General features: G+C 35.9%; 1 long non-coding RNA gene across 1 annotated transcript in view; it reads left to right on the top strand.

The window, feature by feature from the left end:
- The window catches only part of LOC114010315 (uncharacterized), a 631,839-nt gene extending 613,659 nt beyond the window's left edge, over window positions 1–18,180 (top strand). Inside the window, exon 6 of the long non-coding RNA XR_008745520.1 lies at window positions 18,098–18,180. This is a non-coding gene — a long non-coding RNA (uncharacterized LOC114010315). The remainder of the gene's footprint in view (window positions 1–18,097) is intronic.
- Window positions 18,181–18,790: the final 610 nt, after the last annotated feature.

Genomic DNA, 18,790 nt, shown 5'->3' on the forward strand with positions numbered 1-18,790 from the left:
ATTTAAATGTACACACGATGGATGTTATAAATATCATCTTCTGTAGTGCAAAATAAAAGTTTTATGGACAGTTGCAAGCCATATGTTCTCGAAACGAACTCTTTTCCAGATGAACTTGTGAAGTCAGTTTGGCTTTTCCTCAAAATTAGTATGTAGCTGCCAAATTTTACATGGTATTCATCATTCATTTTTGTCACATCTCTAATTCTATTTCGTATGAATCCTAACGATACTAAGTTTGAGCAAAACATGAATTCTGAGTCCTGTTTTGTTAGCATTTTTCTATTAGTCAAATGGCATTCCAAAAAAAGCATATCTTTACCTTTTATATTTTATTACATTTAGCTCAATGAAATGGACACGTAAATTTACTTAGCACAGAGTTACAGATATGAAGATCTGGGTTGCTTGAATAGGCAGAGTAGCATTTTGGAATCAATCATTTATCATAATTTAATGAATTTGGTTTAGAGGATAACCATTTACTATTATTCTTTACCTCATTCAGTGACCCAGACTGACGTCTGCTTGCTAATTGGTGCTTATTAGGAGGGAGGTTGTGATGTTTTGATGACTTCACAAGGCATTAGATTGAGAAACCTCCAATTTATTTATCATCTTCTGCTAAACAGCTGTCAGATGGCCAAATCTTTTTGTAACTCGATTTGGCTATGTATTTGCTTACTGTATATATGTGAACAGTTCTAGAATACTACATAGGCACGCAAAGTTCAAGCGCTAAAATAACTGTTAGCAAAATTAAGGCTTTAGCAGTGGAAACTTCTGTCTGCCATTGCTTCAACAGACCCTGTGCTGTGTAGTGAAAACTGCATTATGGTGGGCAGAATCACGTAGACCCTAATGGAATTGTTGTTACAAAGGAACAGTATCCAACAGTGTGATTTGCATCATGCTGTGTGAGCCGCCTACACTTTTCAGCAGTTGGTTCTGTGTCTGTAATTTATTGCTCTAGAAACCATTATAATAATACAAGAAATACTGCAGCAAGTGTAGAGGAAAGAACACATCGCAGTCAGACTGTAATGACTATTTAGACTATTTAAACTCACTCAGCTTGTTTTACATTAGAAAAACAAGTCCTTTTGAATTACTTATTTTATGCATTCTATTTGGCTTTCTGGTCTCATTGTGGTTGAGATTAAATACACTATTATGCATTTTAAGACAGTTCATGATCATAACTGCTCAAAAATGCAAAACATGGCCCAAACAGAAAATGGTAAAATCAAAAATTTCCACGTTGAAGAAAAATGATGACAGCTATGCTATTTCCTGCATAAGAAATGGTCTGATTTTCATGTAGGTACTCCACAATATATGGTGGAAGTATGCTGAAATCTCTCTGTACATCAGCTGTACAATTCATTGTGTTAGTCTTTTTAGTATGTGACCATTATGGGCTTCTTCCTCATTAAGTAGGAGGGACATAGCCAGGATGGCTTCTTGTTGCTCAATCCTTCACTGGTATAGTGATCACTGCAAGGGGCAACAGGAGAAAGAAATGCCCTGAGGCTGCTAAGAATCCATCAACAGACCAAACTGGGACTTCCAGCTGGTGGCTCGATATAACCTTTTCAGTCTTGATTTAAGCACAGGACATGGCCCATAATTTTTATCCTCTGGAATTTTTCTCCTACTTTTCTCAGCAAACAGCTTGCTTTTGTGTTTCTACTGTCCTGCAGAATGGAGAACAATTTTTGTCAAAATTGCCCTTTTATCTTCTGCAGGATAAACCCGACCATTTGTAACTGCATACTTCTTCCTCAGGTATCCAAATGCGTTATGAAGAAGTTACTTTAAGCATTGTTGTAATATTCTGGTTTCATTCCTTTTCTTCTCCCTTTCTAATGACTCAGCCAATTCTCTCTCTTTTTTTTTTTTCATTCAAATTTTCTTAATTTTCTGAGACTTGTAAGCTGAAGTCTAGCTGAAAATTTTGGTTCTAGAATCCCTTAAACTTTTTCTCGTGTAGATTGCTATACTGCCCTTTCCCAAAGTTTTCTTTCCTGTCTGTCACTCACCAGTTCCACTCCAGTGAACATTCCTTTTCTCTTTTGGCAGAGCTCATTTACAAACCCTAAATGTTCCTCTCTGTCAGTTTACCTCTTTGTCTCTTCTATTACCGTTGTTCTTCATTCCCAGAGCTCTTTTCTGTCACATCCTTTGCTTCTAGACTGTTACTACCTTTCCCTAAGCTATTTCTGCGTTTCATTCATATTTAATGTCTCCACAGTTCTAACATAAGTATAGTCACTTCCTTAACCTCCCAGCATAAGTAATTTCTTCTGCCTGAAATACTCTTTTTGAAACCACATATTGCTTTGCTGCCATATGCTTACCCTTTTCTTGGGGATGTTTAGCAGCCAATGTACATTTGCTTCCTTATCCCTTACCTGTCATGTGAATTTATAGAAAGCTTCATGTTTTCTTAGCATTCTGTACAAAAACTAGACAGACAAAAGCCTGATGTACCACACAGGATTGTATTGTAGCAAAACCCCCATATGGAAGATAACTGCATGTTTATTAGGATGCTGTGTTTGATTATATTTTTTTCCCCTGGCCTGTTTCCAATATAATAGTACACAGCAATGTGGCAGATAGGAAGGAGTAACTGCTAGCACCAGGCCTAATTTAATTTTCACTGATATAACCCGAAGGAAGCAAAATACTTAAATGTTAAAGGATTTTTACCAACTCAGTAAGGATCTCTTCAGAAAAATAGATACTGACATCAAGGTACTGACCAACTAGAAGCTCCAAGGGCAATATTATGTTTTCATCCTCTCATGTATTTGGTGCTTTGTTTATCTCTGAATTGTTCCCTGTGGCCTGGATATTTTTTATTTTTTTTTTTCTGGATAAAATGCATTGAATAGTCTATTTTAAGCCCTTGAGTGCATATGTGAAATTTGAACACAAAGTATCAGCAAATTGGAAATACAATTAAATTTAACATTTAGAGAAAAACATAGGTGTAGTGATGGTTTTTGGTCTGATAGAAAATAGGAAATTTAAATCATTATTATCTAACTTAGGAGAAAGTTCAGAAAATTACTTATGGGTATGTTGTATTCCTTATCAGAGTCTGACTGCATATGAAGTATTTTTCCTTTGAGCAGAGCACAATTTAGAAGCAGTTTTGTCACATTTTCTAGAACTACTGGAAAAGTTCAAGAAGCTATAAACTACAGAAAAAAGCAATAAAACAGTAATAAAATTGTTAACGTTATCTATATTTAAACAGAATAACAGCCCACTTTTATATTTGTTTTGTGGGTTTTTTTTTTCACCAATGCATTTACCATTTATTTAGGAAAATACAACTAACTATTATAGCAAGATAGTGCTAAGATATTTTAATGACTTTAGAGGTTTGGGCTTTTTTTTTTCCTCTGTATGTTAATTTTTTTATGACTCTTATAATTTACTTTTGGTTTTTCTTAAAAAGTGTCACTGGAAATTTTTTCTTGCCTTCTTTAAATTATTTACATATGCTCCATAAGCAGGTGCTCCAGGCAAGCCTGTAATTTTTCCAAATTGTTGTTTAGTCAAATGCATTACTTGAGCAGAGATGGGCTATTGCATTTCTCTCCGTTAAATTATTAAAATCTTATTTTTATGAACTTGTTAAAATTAAAATACTTGGTTTTCAGCAGTGACACCTGGCTTAGGGTTCATCTCTGGTGTTCTGCTTCTATCCACACCAGGCACTATGCTTTTTGCTTCTGCAGTGTGATCAAGTAACATGCAAAATAATTCATATTGAAATTAGAAAGAAGGCTGCTTTGAGTGTAAAAACACTTGCACAGATCTGGCCTTCACTAGCCATTTTCCCAAACTGTTATGAATCAACCCATGAACTTTTCTTACACATCAAAGCTTGTTTCCAACTGGGCATTAAAATCATCTTAAGCCATAACAGGTCCTGCCTGATGCAGGGCACCATCTGCACCATTTCTAGTACTTTATTGAACTTCTTTTCCATTCCTTTATCGGTAATTTATGAATGTATGTGATATGAAATACAAGCATTTGAATTTCCCACCCAACTTTTACAGGCCACAAAAGATAAAGTTTGACTACATAACTGATTGTCTATTATTGCTATGTCTGTTGCGAGGAAATATGTTTTTTTGATTGGTAGTCCACAGCATTTTGGAAATCTTGGGAATTTATTCTACTACTTCAGAACGTTTTCTGCATTTTGCCTGATTAGTTTTCTTACTTCCTTTCCTGACTTAGTCACATTAGCTCAGCTGTTCTTCCCTCTTGGTCATTACTTTGATCCAGTGATTTGTGCTGCAGCTGCAGACATCTCCAGCACAATGACAGATAGCGACACCATCTCTTCATTTACATAACCCTTACCGCTTAACCTTGAGTGTGAGCCGCACTATACAGAGCTTATGAACAGGAAGGAATTATGGCATCAGATATCACTATGCTTAAGATCAACAGGTGACATTAGAGCTGTAGGATAGAGACAGGAGGCAGGCACCTGCTGTGCATGCTATCTGTGATTAAAGGACGGTCCCTTTTAAAGGCAGCTGGCTTTCAGTAACCTGTGTTCATAGTCCTGCCTGAGATGCTAAATGCTATATAATAGAGACTGTCTATCTAACAGTTTAATCAATGAGCCAAAAAAACCCAAAACAAACCTGTAGTCCCATCCAGCAGTTGCATTGAGGATATAAACAGTTTATGAAGGAGTTTGTGTAAATTGAAATGTATTTCTAATTTAAGGTAAGTGACTCACCATTTTCACAGATGGATAATCACCTTAATGGCAAAATGATATAATGATACAAGGCCACAGAGGCCACTGCATCCAACCTTATCAGAATATTTTCATCTCAACCCAAAACTTTAATTGCAAACATTTATCCCCATCTGTGCACTGATGCTTTTTTTTTTAATCCATTTTATGACAATCAGTAAACACTTTTTAAAAATTAATGGTGAACTCAGTGCAGGTCAGCTGGCTTTTGGCTGACCCTGAAATGACTGACAAGTGGCAGCATATGTTGTGTTTGTAGGTCTAGCAGGAGGAGAAAGTGAATGTTTAATTTCCATCATGATTTGTGGGGCTCAGATTTTTTCAGGCATTCATTTGACAGAAATTGTCAAATATATGAGCATTAAAGAATTTTGATTAACTTTTTTTAGGATTTTATGAAATACAGTAATATGGCAGTGTCTTTTACAGTATACCCCTTTGGGAGTGTAAGTTTAGCTATAACTGTATTGTCAACTTCTTTATACTTCATTTTTTTCTTTTGGTAGAAGGCTCTTTTTTTCCTTTTTTTTTTTTTTTTTCCTGACTCATTTATAATGACTAAAATGAAATAGTTGTTAGTTACTTGTACCTACAAATGTCATTCTTGTCTCCAAGGACTAATAATTGCTATGTCCTTATGTAGCCTGCATCTATCTTAACATCTTCTCCTCACCTTGTGAGCCATGCTGATATTGTTAGGTTTTGTAATGCAGAGGTGTTTAGTGATCCCTGTAAGTTTCAGAGCTCTTTTGCGGTGAATTCTCCAAACTCAAAGACAGTCCATACACCAGAAAGCTTAAACACATGCTAAAAACACATCCAACAGGCAGAGCCAAAGATCACAGCAGAGAGGATAACTTGTGAAAATACCACCTTATTTTTATTATTCAAATAGAATGTGACCAGTTCCCAGCTTGCCCTTTCTCTTCTGGTAATTTTCCATGATCGTTGTAGAAAGTGGGTTCTGAGCAGGAGTTTTATTTACTGCACAGCAATAAGTGCATGGGCTGTTTCTGTAAGGATGCCTTTTATATAGGGGATTCTGTAGAAACAAAGATACAAATGGTGAAATTGAAATGGACAATCAGGTAATGAAACAAGGGTAAGTAAGACCAAAATTAAAAACCAAAAGAGAATTTTTAGTGGTGATCAGAAATAAGGAATTGTGACTTGGAGAGAATGATGAAACAGGTCTTAGTAATGTGGTTTTGATTGACTCAAGTTACTCAGTGAAACGGAGTTTGCAACTAAAAAAGAGCTGAGGAATTAGATCAGACAGATAAGAAACTTCAAATGTAAATAAGGTGAGAGGGGAATATAAGGAAGAAGAAAGGAAGAAAAAAATAACAATTTCTTTCATTTTGGGGAAGGCAAACACACAAAGTGTGTACAGTAAAATGAAGTACTTATTGCTCTGAGGAAATGTGAACTTTTTAACAGTGTGAAAGAAAGGAGTGACTGTCTGCTTTGGAATATGCCAAATTTGGAAATGAAAAATACCGGTTTAAGATTACAGGATATTTCAGGTAGAAAGGGATCTTAGGAGGCCTTAGTCCAACCTGAAGCTCAAAGCAGGGTCAGTTATAATTTCAGATTATTATTCACATTAAAATTATTTATAAAATAGTTTCTAATAATCCAATATCAGAAGATGAGACATAGTACTATTCCTATCACAGTCTAGAGAGTCTATCATTATATATGTGGTGTTTCTCTGGATGTGCTTGCATGTAACAGCTAGCGCATATTACACTGATCTTTTCATTATTAATTTTTCTTGTATAAATGAGACAGGATCTCACAGGCAACTTCTTTAAGTCAGACTGGATTGTTGTGTATCAAGGTATGCCAGATTCTTGAGCTCCAAAAGAAACTCATCGAGGTATCAGACTCTGACTCCAGTTTATCTGTTGGGTTCAGCAGCTGTAATAGAAGCAGGAAATGGTGTGTCATGTCCTGTTCTCTGCCTTCCTTCTGTATCTACTTAATGTCTAAATAGCTTCAAAGTTATTAGATTGTATACCGAGCAAGACACGATGGAGAGAGAGCTGGAAACACGGTAAAGTTCAAGGAACAAGTGAGGCATGCTAGTCAAAGGAAGATGGAGTCAGGTGGGTGGCAAAGTTCAAGGGAACAATGAGGTACCTTTGGTCGATGTGATAGGAGTTAGCCTCAGACAGCTGCAACCTAGCGATTGTCTAGGGGGGAGGGCTGGGTGGGGTGTATATCATGGAATGTGGAAAAGAAATACTTGTAAACAGGATCTTCGAAGGACAAAATGGTATCTACACAGTACATGGCAGACAACAGAGTGGGAAGAGGCTATGTCAAAGTTTTACTGATTTGTAGAAAGAACCCTGCAAGGAACTCGCTTGTCCACATAACTAAAACTCTTAACTCAGTCTCTTTTCACTGAAACTTTTCAATGAACCCTGCCACAGCAAACACAGCAAACCTTCAGTGACTCTCTTTCCTACCCTTTCTAGTGTACCTGGTGTATTAAAAAGATGCCTCTTCCCAATTCCGGTGAAGTCACACATTGTTTAAAGACAATGTCTGTTTTAATTTGGTGAAAATCTTTCCATTGGGCAACTCCTTGGATGTTACTCAGTTAGTTTTGATTGTGTATATATGTCTTACCTATCTTTGAGGAATATTTCCACAGTTATTTGTTTTATGAACTAAACCATATAGCATCCGTTATCATGATGTTTTGATAGAATAATTCTGTATTTTTTTTAACAGTATATCCCACGTGTAGAGCCAACCACTGCTTATCCTGCCAGAGTGTTATACAAATGACAACACAAGGAAAAAAAATGTGCCTCTGTAAATGGGTGACTAGTGCACCACCCTCTTACTTGAGGAAAATTCTTTCGTAAATAAATCCTCACCAGCTCTTCAAAGTAATCTTGCTATAGGTTGTCATTCTTTTTTGTAGACATAGATCTAAAACCCCCGCAGTTACAGCTTAATTCTCCTTATTGTTAGAACTGTAGCAATTAGTTGCACATTCATACAGGCCTGAATTTCCCAGTCTTGTTGATGATTTTAAAGGTCTTGTCACATTAGCAGGTAGATTTGCTGAGTAAATGAGAGCATGTTCATGAGTAGCTTGTTTTGCCTAGTGAAAGAACAAAAGGCGTGACAGCAGCTCATGACATTTAAAAACCAACTTCTCCCAAAAATAACCAACCAAAGAGAAAAGGGGCTTTTCAGTTAAGCGTCCGTACTAAGATCTAAAGCTTTGTTTCCAAAAAATAATTACATTTAAGGAGAAATCAGATGACTTTAAAATGCTGTAACACTAAAAATGTATGTTTTTATGCAGTTTATCTTTATTAGAGTAATCATCCAACAGAATTACAGAAAGATTTGTTTTCTGGTTTTAGCTCAGCATCCAAATACCTTGTAAACCTCTTTACACTTCTATGTATCTCGGCTTCCCTATGTTTAAAATAGAAAGATAGTTCTTACTTGGCTGTGAGACACTTGTAAGGTTCATCACTGTTTGTCAGATGGGTTTGATGACAATCACCATAACATAGCACAATCAAAATTCATGTGAAATTTTAAAATATGCAGCTTTTGGTTGAAGAGAACACTTGACAAAATGGGGAATGTCCCTGCCACATGGCACTGGTCTCCTATTACTTGAATACATATTTAGGTATAAAAAGGATAGATTGCAACCATTATCTAAATGATTGATTAATGCTTCTAAAAGGAAAATTAGTTTTGCTTTTAACTAATGACTGTAAGTCTCTTACACCAAAGAATGATTCATTTGAAATGTCATGGTGTAAAAATTCAAACAATATATTCAACTATAAATGAAATTTTCAGTTGAAAGTCTACATGCTTTTCTGCTGATGGTGAAAAGAAACAGCTTTTTATGTGAATAGCAGTCAATAACAATGAACTTTTGCTTTATTTGATCTTTGCCAGAGCAACTGTAGTTTTTTTCCGTGTGTTTCACTCCTGGGTTTTGTGCTTTGGGTTTGGTTTTGCTATTTTTAATGGGATTACAAAGAGTCTTTATTTGATGGTCTGCATATAATAAAGCAATACACCAAATTACCACCACAGACTATATAAAATATTTCTTCATGTGATAGTGCAATTTAGGATGGGAGATGACTTGGGGACCAATGACTAAAAGCATAAAATCCGAAGAATTCTGAAAGAATATTTTTTCTTGATGCTTAGAAGATGGCTGTAGAATATTTTTTTTGCCATTGAGGCATATTTGAGATGTGAGAAATGTTAACAATGAGGAGGGCTTTAGGTCAGGATCACTCTGCATCATAGATGGCATTATCTGCTGATTTAGCTGAGCTGAAAAGTGCTGAAAAATAATCCTTTTTGTGCCCTTGTCAGTGGCTTTGGCCTAGAGTAATAGAAAATCAGCTTTACCTGAGTCAGATAATCATTACAAAATGAATTTTGTTCTTGACTCGCAGAAATAATTTGGAGAAAAATATATTTTATAGCTGCGATGAATATTATTTTAAGGTAATGCTTACTGAGATGTATAAAATACTAAGTGCTCCTGGTAATTGAGCAACTGTAAATTAGCTGCTTGAATTGAAAATAGATGATTACTGAAAGCACTTTTTCCCCCTAGAAAACTTGCCGTTCTCCTTTTCCTTAGCATTCGCAAGGGGTGTTCAGTTAATCATACTGAGGTCTCTCCCTTGGTGCTGCAGTAGCTGATTACCCAGCAGGAGGTGCAGTTCCAGCAGGGTAAGTCAGAATGGTGTTGGTCGTTCCCTGGGGAGGGACATCCTGTAAAAACACCAAGGTTGAGAACTGTCATATTCACAGCAGTAGGTGCATTTTTCTCAGAAATTAATGGAGCAAGCTGGGCAAAAATGTTTTTAAACTACATCTTCCCTAGAGTAAGATGCAAATTCAAAGCTCTTTTGAAGCATTGGAATGAAAGTTGAAGATAAGACTTTTTAGTTTTTGACATTGATGATATAGGCAACACTAGCACTACGAATATTAAATTGAAATGGAGGATAAGTGGGGCAGATGTTATTCAAGCAGCTCCCAAATGCAGTCCTACCTATTTCAGAGCTAGTTTAATGTGCTTGTAATTACGGTTGTTATTATTGCAGAATATCTGTCATAGATTTCCTTCCTTCCATTTTATTAATTGGTTGGCAATGCTAGATTTTTTTCCTAAAACAAGGGGCTTAAAAGTCATCTTGCCAACTAGACTCCCATCCAACAAAAGAGGGTCTGAAAAAGGAGAGAAGCTTTGAGATGCAGGTTTTTTTCAGCGGCTGTCTGTGTGCTGTTCAGCAGTACGCAGCGATTCTAGGCTGCTTTCCCTATTGTCGGCAATGCAGCACAAAGTGATTGTGATCTGTTTACAGAAAAATTTTATAGAAACATTAAGCACCTTGTTTGCTCTGTCCTATTGAACAAAGGCGTAAGAGGGGTCTTTTTATAATACACAGTTTCTACAGATTTCTTTCTGATAGAGCAAGATAAATCCTCAAGGATTGTCTCTAACAGATTATGTAAGTCCTGTACAACCTGGTCACAAGTTCCCTCCCAAAAGTTTTCAGCCCCTACGGTCTTGCCCTCTTTTCTTTGCTCCAGCTCGGTGTTGCCATTTTGGTCCTTCTGTTTTGATCCCTGTGTAAGCTCTTACGCTGTGTCTGTTACCACTGTGTGTACAAGAACATGAATGGCCATACCTGAAATCCACCTAGCCTGACGCACTCTCTCTGGGTGGCTACCTAAAACAGAATTTAAAATGTCACTCAAAATGTGCAGAGACACAAAGCTTGCAAGGCTTTGTTTGGTTTTCATTTATGCAGATTTTTATTTCATCTGTACAGTAATTACTCTCAAGGAAATAATATTACAAGGTCAAATCTATAGTTAAACCAATGACCTTTAAAGTAATTCTGGTATACTCTATAAATTATTAACTATCATAAAATGTTACCCCCAATTTTACTTGTCACCATATCTGTAGAAACATTTCCATCAGTCTTTTTATTTAATGCATACATGTATCTGATAGCCCATAAATGAAGCCCTCAGTATTAGATATATTTTTAAAGTAGCTTTTATTTCCTATTTCTGCTTGATGTACCTAATATGTTTTCATATCCATAAGTAAAACATAGTCTGATATTTCTAGGAAAGGGAGACAGCATATGAGATGATAAATGTGAAAGGTGACGTCAATTAGGAGTTCTGTGTCACCAAACAGTATACAAATACTGGTGTCATATCTCCGAAAGCCAAGTGACAAGGCCTTCATTGTTCTTTAATAGGACCCAGTTGTTATGAACATATGGGAAGCTAGCTTATTAATAAAATTTTTCTTCCCTAGTCATCTCAATTCTGCCAGATTGTAAATTATGCAGCCAGAGTGAATTAGAGTTAACTCACTATTTCCAGACATTCTGAGAGATTTGTTCGGTAAAGAAATTAACCTAGGAGGTTTCTAGCTTCTCTCTGGACATTTTCTTAGGCAAATTTATTGCGTACTTCTAGCAATGTGCTTAAGGATAAATATACTTTAAAACCCAGTGTGAATAAACAGGAGATTGATATGTTGAAACAAAAAGGGTCTTAGTAGGCAGGAGATCTCAAGTATCTAATCAGCCTACTCACACAGGGAGACGGGTCCAAGTCAAAACTCTAGACTGAAAATTCCCTGCTGCATTTTGCAATGCAGACCTGAGCCAAATTTTGCAGTCTGACATAATCTCTTTTAACACTTTCCAATTAATTCTAATTTCAGTTGTAAAATAAATGTTGTGTGGAAGTCTGCACACACTTTAAATATGCACGCTGATTCACATGGTAAAGGAGTATAGCCTCCCTGACAGCAACGCCCTTTAATATATTGCAGTGTTTAAATTTAGATGTTTGAGGCTCCCACTAGACAACAAGTTATTAAAACATCTGCCTTTCCATAAGCCATTCTGTTCTCTGCCATTCCACATGTCCTTTTCTACTTCACCAGGCAAAATTGCCCAATCTAAATTTCAGCTCAAGTGTTTGATGGCTTTCACGCTGAGCTCAAACTGTTAGTGCTTCCCTGAGAGAATAGAATTGAAACGGGATTTAATCTAAAATAACAAAATAGAATAAAGGTTTTACATATAAATAAGTAATGCCCCGTATATTTTTATGCACACTTTTCTTTTCTGGATTTTGCATGCAGTGAAGGTAAATGTTAAAATGCATAGATAACCCAAAGCTGACAGAAAAAGAATGTCAGTGCATGTTGCCTCTGTGCTCAATTAATGCCTATATTAAAGTATATTTTAATTCAAATCTGTAATAACTGTTACTACAAAATACATTGCAGAAATTGTATTTCTGTTGCTAGCTTTTTCTCAGACTGCTAGGTACTTGTTTACTTTTTCTTAAAAAAATAAAAAATAAAAAACACCAAAACAAACATGGATTTTCAAATAGCATTCCAAAGGCATTACAAGCATGCTGTCTAGTATTTTCAGCAACAATATTTGGGGTTTTATCTGCTCACTGTTCATGGAAGATTCATATTTAGAGCTAGGTATTTTGCACAGAATATGAGCAATTCACTTTATAATAATAAAATAATAATTAAAAAAATTATGAACTACCTGTTAGCAATTGATATTTCAATATTTAATGATGGGATACTAAAAAAAAAATCTGGATTTCTGCAGTAAAAATTATGGGATTGATTCCTATAAGTAATTAAAATCATATGCTTGATAAATGAAACAAAGCAGGGTTAAGCTCTTGTCTCTTACCTTGCCATTTTTTTTCCACATTGAGATAACTGACCATTAATTACAGCTTCTCAGATAACAAAGTTTTTAATTTTATCACCCTCGTGGCAACGAAGGCTTACCACATAGCGGGGAACAGCATAACCAGCAGGCTGAGGGAAGTGATTATCCTCCTGTTTGCAGGACTCGTGTCCAGTTCTGTCCCCCAGCTCCAAGGGAGAAAAACAAAGTATGATCTACAAAAGGAAGCGGAGGAAAATGTGTTTCTTCAGCTTGCAGAAGAGGAAGCTAAGAGAGAAGCTAATTACTGTTTTGAACTGTATCATAGTGAAGAAGAACATGGAGATGCGTCTCAGAGATGCATAGTAAAAGGACAAGAGGTAGTACTCAGCAGTAAAATGAAGTTCCAACTGGTGTAAAGGATTTAGTTTCACCAGGCAGGAAGGGCTAATCTGTGGAACAGGGTGCCTCAGATATTCTAAACTGGACTGGATAAAGCCCTGGGAAACATGTTATAACTTTGGAGTAGGGGGTTGACCTAGATGACTTCCAGAAATCCCTTCCAACCTGAACTATTCTGAGATTCTATTTTGCGATGCATCCCACAAAGAAATTGCTAAGAAAAGTCTTTGAAACCCAAATTTTTCAGTCCAGAATTCACACCATTAAGAATGTCCTCAGTTTTTGATTCCCTTTTTTAACATCACGCTTCTGTTCTGCAGTCTACACGTGTAAACAATCCATCATCATGGTCTTTAGATTGTACAGGTCTAATTGCGTGATTTGACACCCAGGTGTTATGAATGTTATACAGTCATACAAAGGCAAACTTCAAACGTCCCACAAGGCAGTCTTTTTTCCTGGTAATAAGTATGGGCATAATTTTAGGAGAACAAATGTTTGCCTATGCCCGATATGACCTGATGGCTGTGTGTATAGAGGTCCAAACTAATGACTGCTAAACTTACTACAATTATATGTTTCCCATACTACTTGGATAGACATGAGCTGAAACTTGTTTGTTGAATAGCCGATCTTCTGTTTTAACCAGATGAATTAAAGATCTGGCATTCCAAACAGCTATAAATTTAGGAAGAATAACAAAAATAAAATTTTCACTTTAATTTCATTGTTCCATAAGACAGGATAAAATCATAAATTCTTCACCATGCAAAGTGGCAGAACATTTTCACAAGAGGCTGAGACTTGCTAACAAGCTGATCATGAACTGCAATTAAACTTTAAACTGTGCAAGGCTAAGATTCAAATCTGAAATGAAATTTGCTGTCTGAAAGAAGTGTCACGTTTCACCATAAGACTGTTTTAAAAATCTTCTGTTTTAACTTAAAACACCGATCAGTTGTCAATGTACGAACCTATAGCATTGTCATTTCATTAGTTGCTAGATAATCAGACAGTTTAACCATACTTCTTTAATTGAAAGCAAATTTTACAGAACACAAATTAATTATCTCAAACACAACAACTGTGCCTCAGATATTTCTGTAAGTTCCTAACTTCACCTAAATTCCAGAACTGGAAATGTGAAGTCATTTGCAGTTTAGAGAGTAAAATCCAAGTTATGCCATGCATTACTTCTGTGAATTTGAACAGGAAGCCATTTATTTCATCAGTCACTAATATTTTCCACTTACCCTCGCACAAGCAAACGCCCATGAGGAGAGATGGTGCTCCTAGCCTTAAGGAGTAAGCAAGGGAGCCAGAGGAGCAGAATCCCAGCAAGGAATATCTTGTCATGCCCGCTGGGGTACAACATGAAGGTGGAAAGCTGTTATGATAAGGCCTCCTTATGAGACAAAAAGAGCAATTATAAAAATACTCATCATCTGTTCTACCATATTTACTACACATAGCAATACACTATACATGCTGTAGGTGGTATAAAGATACCATCTTTTCTAATCTGGAAAGTTTCATGAGTCATTTTTTCTTATCTACTTGGTGGCTTTTTGCAGCTTGGCCCATGCATCCCACTTGTGCAAAACTCCAGACTTCAGTGTAACATCATTTCCTTCGTAGTCAGTAATTTAACATTCCAGTGGGCGGGCGAGATGAGCATTTCAGAGAATGGTCTGATTTTCCTAATGTGAAATGTCTACGTAGGGCAAATATAGTAAATTACTTGCTACCTTTGGTTACCGTGCTCAGCTGATGAAGCTGAGCTGAAGTATTATTATCTTTCTTGATGACACAAAGTCATTAAAACACTTCTCTGTGGTTTGAGATATAATTTCAACACTTGTAGGAAATAAGAGTTTTAGAAAGTGTGGTGCTGTCAGCTTGTATATTATCAGGCACACAACATATACCTGCATGTTGTAAGGCATGAACAAATCGAAAACCCCATAAAATGTGTTCTGAAAAAAAGAAACAAAACCATAACTGTAGTAAAGATTCAGGTGGCATAATTACTTTTTTGGTAGAAATTAGAATAATGGACATTATTCTTGAAGGAGGATAATTGTTTACCCCTTCATTTTTTTCTAGTTTAAAGTTGATGTTTCACATCTGTCAAGCACAAAATCACAAAAACTATCATTCATTTCCTTAATCTGTGCCCTTTCTTAGCCTACATGACAATATTATTTTTTTTTATTTATTTTTCAATCAACTTTTTATAAATCTACTAAGTTAGCTGTATTAATGAAGAATAAAGTGTCAAAAATTAGACAATGTTTTCATTAACTTTTTAAGGATATCTTAAGACTAATATAATTTTTAGTTCCATATACTGAAATAATGTAAGCAGGTGAGTAGAAAGCTCATAATAATTGTATGTGTGACCCTCAATATAGGCCTTTTTTGATATTTCCTTTTCTGTGTAACCTAGCATATTGCCCATTTCCCCAATTTTATTAATATCCCGTGGATACAGTGCTTGTTTGAAGCTGAATGAAAGTCCACAAACTCCCAATTATTTTCAATTTTGCACTTGTTTGATTAGAGTGCTATTGTCTGTAATTTTTACCTTTTTTTTAATCTTCAAAGTGCATGATTCATGCCTTGAAAATGGGTTGTTTTGTGTTTCCCAGCACTGCTTTTTTTTTATCCCTGCCAGTTATAACCTGATAACCTGATTTCATACTGTGCTTTAGCACAACAATACAGTCATCAAACTAAAGCAACACAGTAAGTGGGCACATTAGCCATCATTTTACTTGATCACTTGGGAGAGATTAAATTTACTCATTTTCAGAACAGATAATGAAATATTTAAAACATGTTAGAGTAAACGGTGGCAGCATTTTGAAGCTCTAACATGCTCTTTGCCAAAGCAGTATACTATATACTGTGCATGTAAGACTCTTGTGCAGATGTTTGGGAAATTTCTGCAGCTTTTGTTGTTGTGTTTTTTTCCATAGACTCATTTGCATTTAGTTTATCTAAAGTGAAATCCATTCAATTTTATTGAACTGTAATTCTGGTAATTTACAATATTTACATGCTGTGGTTAGATTGAAATCAGTCCTTAATTCAAATTCAATCTAAATTTACAGCATAGTAATTAGGGCTTTGTAACTGACACTAGGGGCCTATTGATTTAATGAAAAACTTAACCTTACAGTAAGTGTTTAATTAGTTGCTGCAGTAGATTCTATGCTGTCCTAAATTGTGGACTTCAGAGAATTAGGTACTAATTTAAATTACATTCCTATATAAAGATCAGAACTATTTTTTTAAAAGAGCATGTAGCCTGACAGATGAATTAATTTCTCAGTCTTTGAAAACGATAACAGAAAAAGGCAATAATGAAAGCAATTGCCTACCCTGCCTGAAATTCAGGTAAAGCCGTGCTAGGTATTCTGGAAATTACTACCTACATTGGTAAAATATTGATTTAAAGAGTAAAAAAACAACAATAAAAAAAACCTCAGTGAGATTTTCTTCTTAGATGTTTCCCCCAGGAGATAAAATTTGAAATTATATATATTGAAGGTGTCCTCTTCAAGCTGAGATAAAGAAAAAATCTAACTATAAAAACCAATATGTTTGTGTTCATAACTGAAGAGATATATGACAGAAAATGTGTAAACATCCATTTTAAAAACAGAAAATGATATTTTCATTTACAAAATACTCAGATGTAGTAAGCAGATATTGTGTATTTCTCCAGTTCCATAAAGTGTCTCGACCTAGATCAATACCATAAGTCTGCATTTTCAGAAAGCATGAATTACCAGTAACACCAGGTGTTCCTTTCTTCCTATTTCTCCCCATTTTTGTTATCATGGCTGGGTATGGCATAGACACCCAGTCACAAACTGGAGGTAACATTTTGGCATGATGTATAGCCACTGGAACAAATTACAATTCATCAGCAACATGTCAGTACACACGTGTCTCAAAGCCCTTGCTAATAAGTTTTCCACTCTTTTACTGGTTAGCAAACCATCCAGAAGCCACACTGGCATTATAGTTTTTCGCCTTGCTGCCTATGTGTGTGCTTCTGGCCCCTGGTAAACATGAAGTATTTTGTAGTAGGTACTCATAATATGCAAATTTTTATTGAGTCATAAATTTTATATTCCTAGAGGATCACCTAGACGGCCATCATGGATTTCAGTAATTATGATTCTACTTTTTATTTGCCTAATCAACCTGAATTCATCACCCATTTGCACCCTACGCTTTACTTTTTGGAGAAAGCAGAAGAGATCATTCAGCCAAGCACTACTATACTATATTGTATGTACATAAAGACCAAACTAATGTTAAACAAGGGCCTGTAAATCTGGCTTTCCATGGCTTTTTTTTTTTTTAAGGAGGCCCTTAAAAGGCCTTTTCTTAGGGGACTGGAGAATTTCCAGACGTGAGAAACTGAGCCAGTAATCCTGCTTCTTCAATCACATCCTTCTCAGTTCCTACAACAAGAGGACAGATGCGTTTGCTGGTACTGCCTGCTCTGCCCAAGAACTGCGCACTCAGGGGACAGGGGAGGTGTAGGTAAAAAGAGATAATATAAGGTGAAGGCAACTGAAGATCAGGAGCTAGCCTAAACTCCCTCCAGTCCCTCTCTGTTTGCTGTGCGTGCAGTGAAATATCATTAGGACCTACCTCAGTCAGCAGCGATGCTATGGGAGCTGTTGCAGGAGGAATGAAAAAAAGAGCTGTAATAGTTTGCAAAATTGTATGTTTTCTGGGATAAAAAAAAAAAAAAGAGTAGGAAGGTAATCTGAAAGACCTATCTTTACAGAAAATTACACTCTTTTCTAACACTTGGTAACAAGACAATGATCATACAATGAATTTTTGCAAAGTAATGGTCTGAAATATGTTTTATAATAATAAAGTGAAGCAAGATAAATATAGCAATAACTTAATACTCACAGCACAGCCATGAAGTTTTCTGCAGGTATCATACTGAGGCACAGAGAGTTAGTATTTTTTTTTCCCGTTTCACAGGCAGTCTGTAGCAATCTGAAGCATGTAACTTTTCTAACTGATTTCATAGAATGTGACACAAAAGAAGCAGTGAGGCTGGCAGAGATGTAAAATCCCTATTTTTGTCCTCTTCCAGGAACTACGCTTCTCTATGATAAGACCTTTTAACAATTCTGTTTGGATGACATCTCTGCTGAGCTGCCAATGTGCTGAGCAAGGCCTGGTATGCAATTAAATTTCAATATATATCTGAAAGACTAATAGAATTCAACTAAACTCCATGTCTTTTATTAAAACTTACAATATTTTCACTTAATTTCCAAGATACTGTTTGGTGTCTAACCTAAGGGGTCATAGATTTTCATGTTCCTAAGTCTGGATTTAGGACTAAGGAGTAAGTCTGGACATAGTAATATTCACATGTGAGATTTTTACACAAAAGCCGTGGAGCTGAGTAATCTCCTAATACACTGTTGGGGTATTTTTTCTGTTCTAGTAAGGAGGGGAGAAAAAATTTATTTTATCATTGCCTTTTTTCCCTGCTGGTGAAGAAAGGCATAAAAAAACCACAGGTACAAAAGAACAGGTATTGACCTACCTCAACATTTATTGTAAAAATAAATAAGACCTAATCTTACTTTATTCTTTTAATCAGCAGCTAGCCATCAAAATACACAGAAACAATTGACTTTCCTGTAGTCGTAAAGCAAGACTAGAAAGTCGCCATTTTGGGCCTGGTCTTGGTCATTATAGGCTAAGCTACACTGCTTCTCTTGATCTTTATCATTTTATGAATAGGTCTGCACAGTGTCACACTGAACACTTTCTA

Source organism: Falco peregrinus, chromosome 2 (assembly GCF_023634155.1).
Source record: "Falco peregrinus isolate bFalPer1 chromosome 2, bFalPer1.pri, whole genome shotgun sequence".
Taxonomy (NCBI): Eukaryota; Metazoa; Chordata; class Aves; order Falconiformes; family Falconidae; genus Falco; species Falco peregrinus.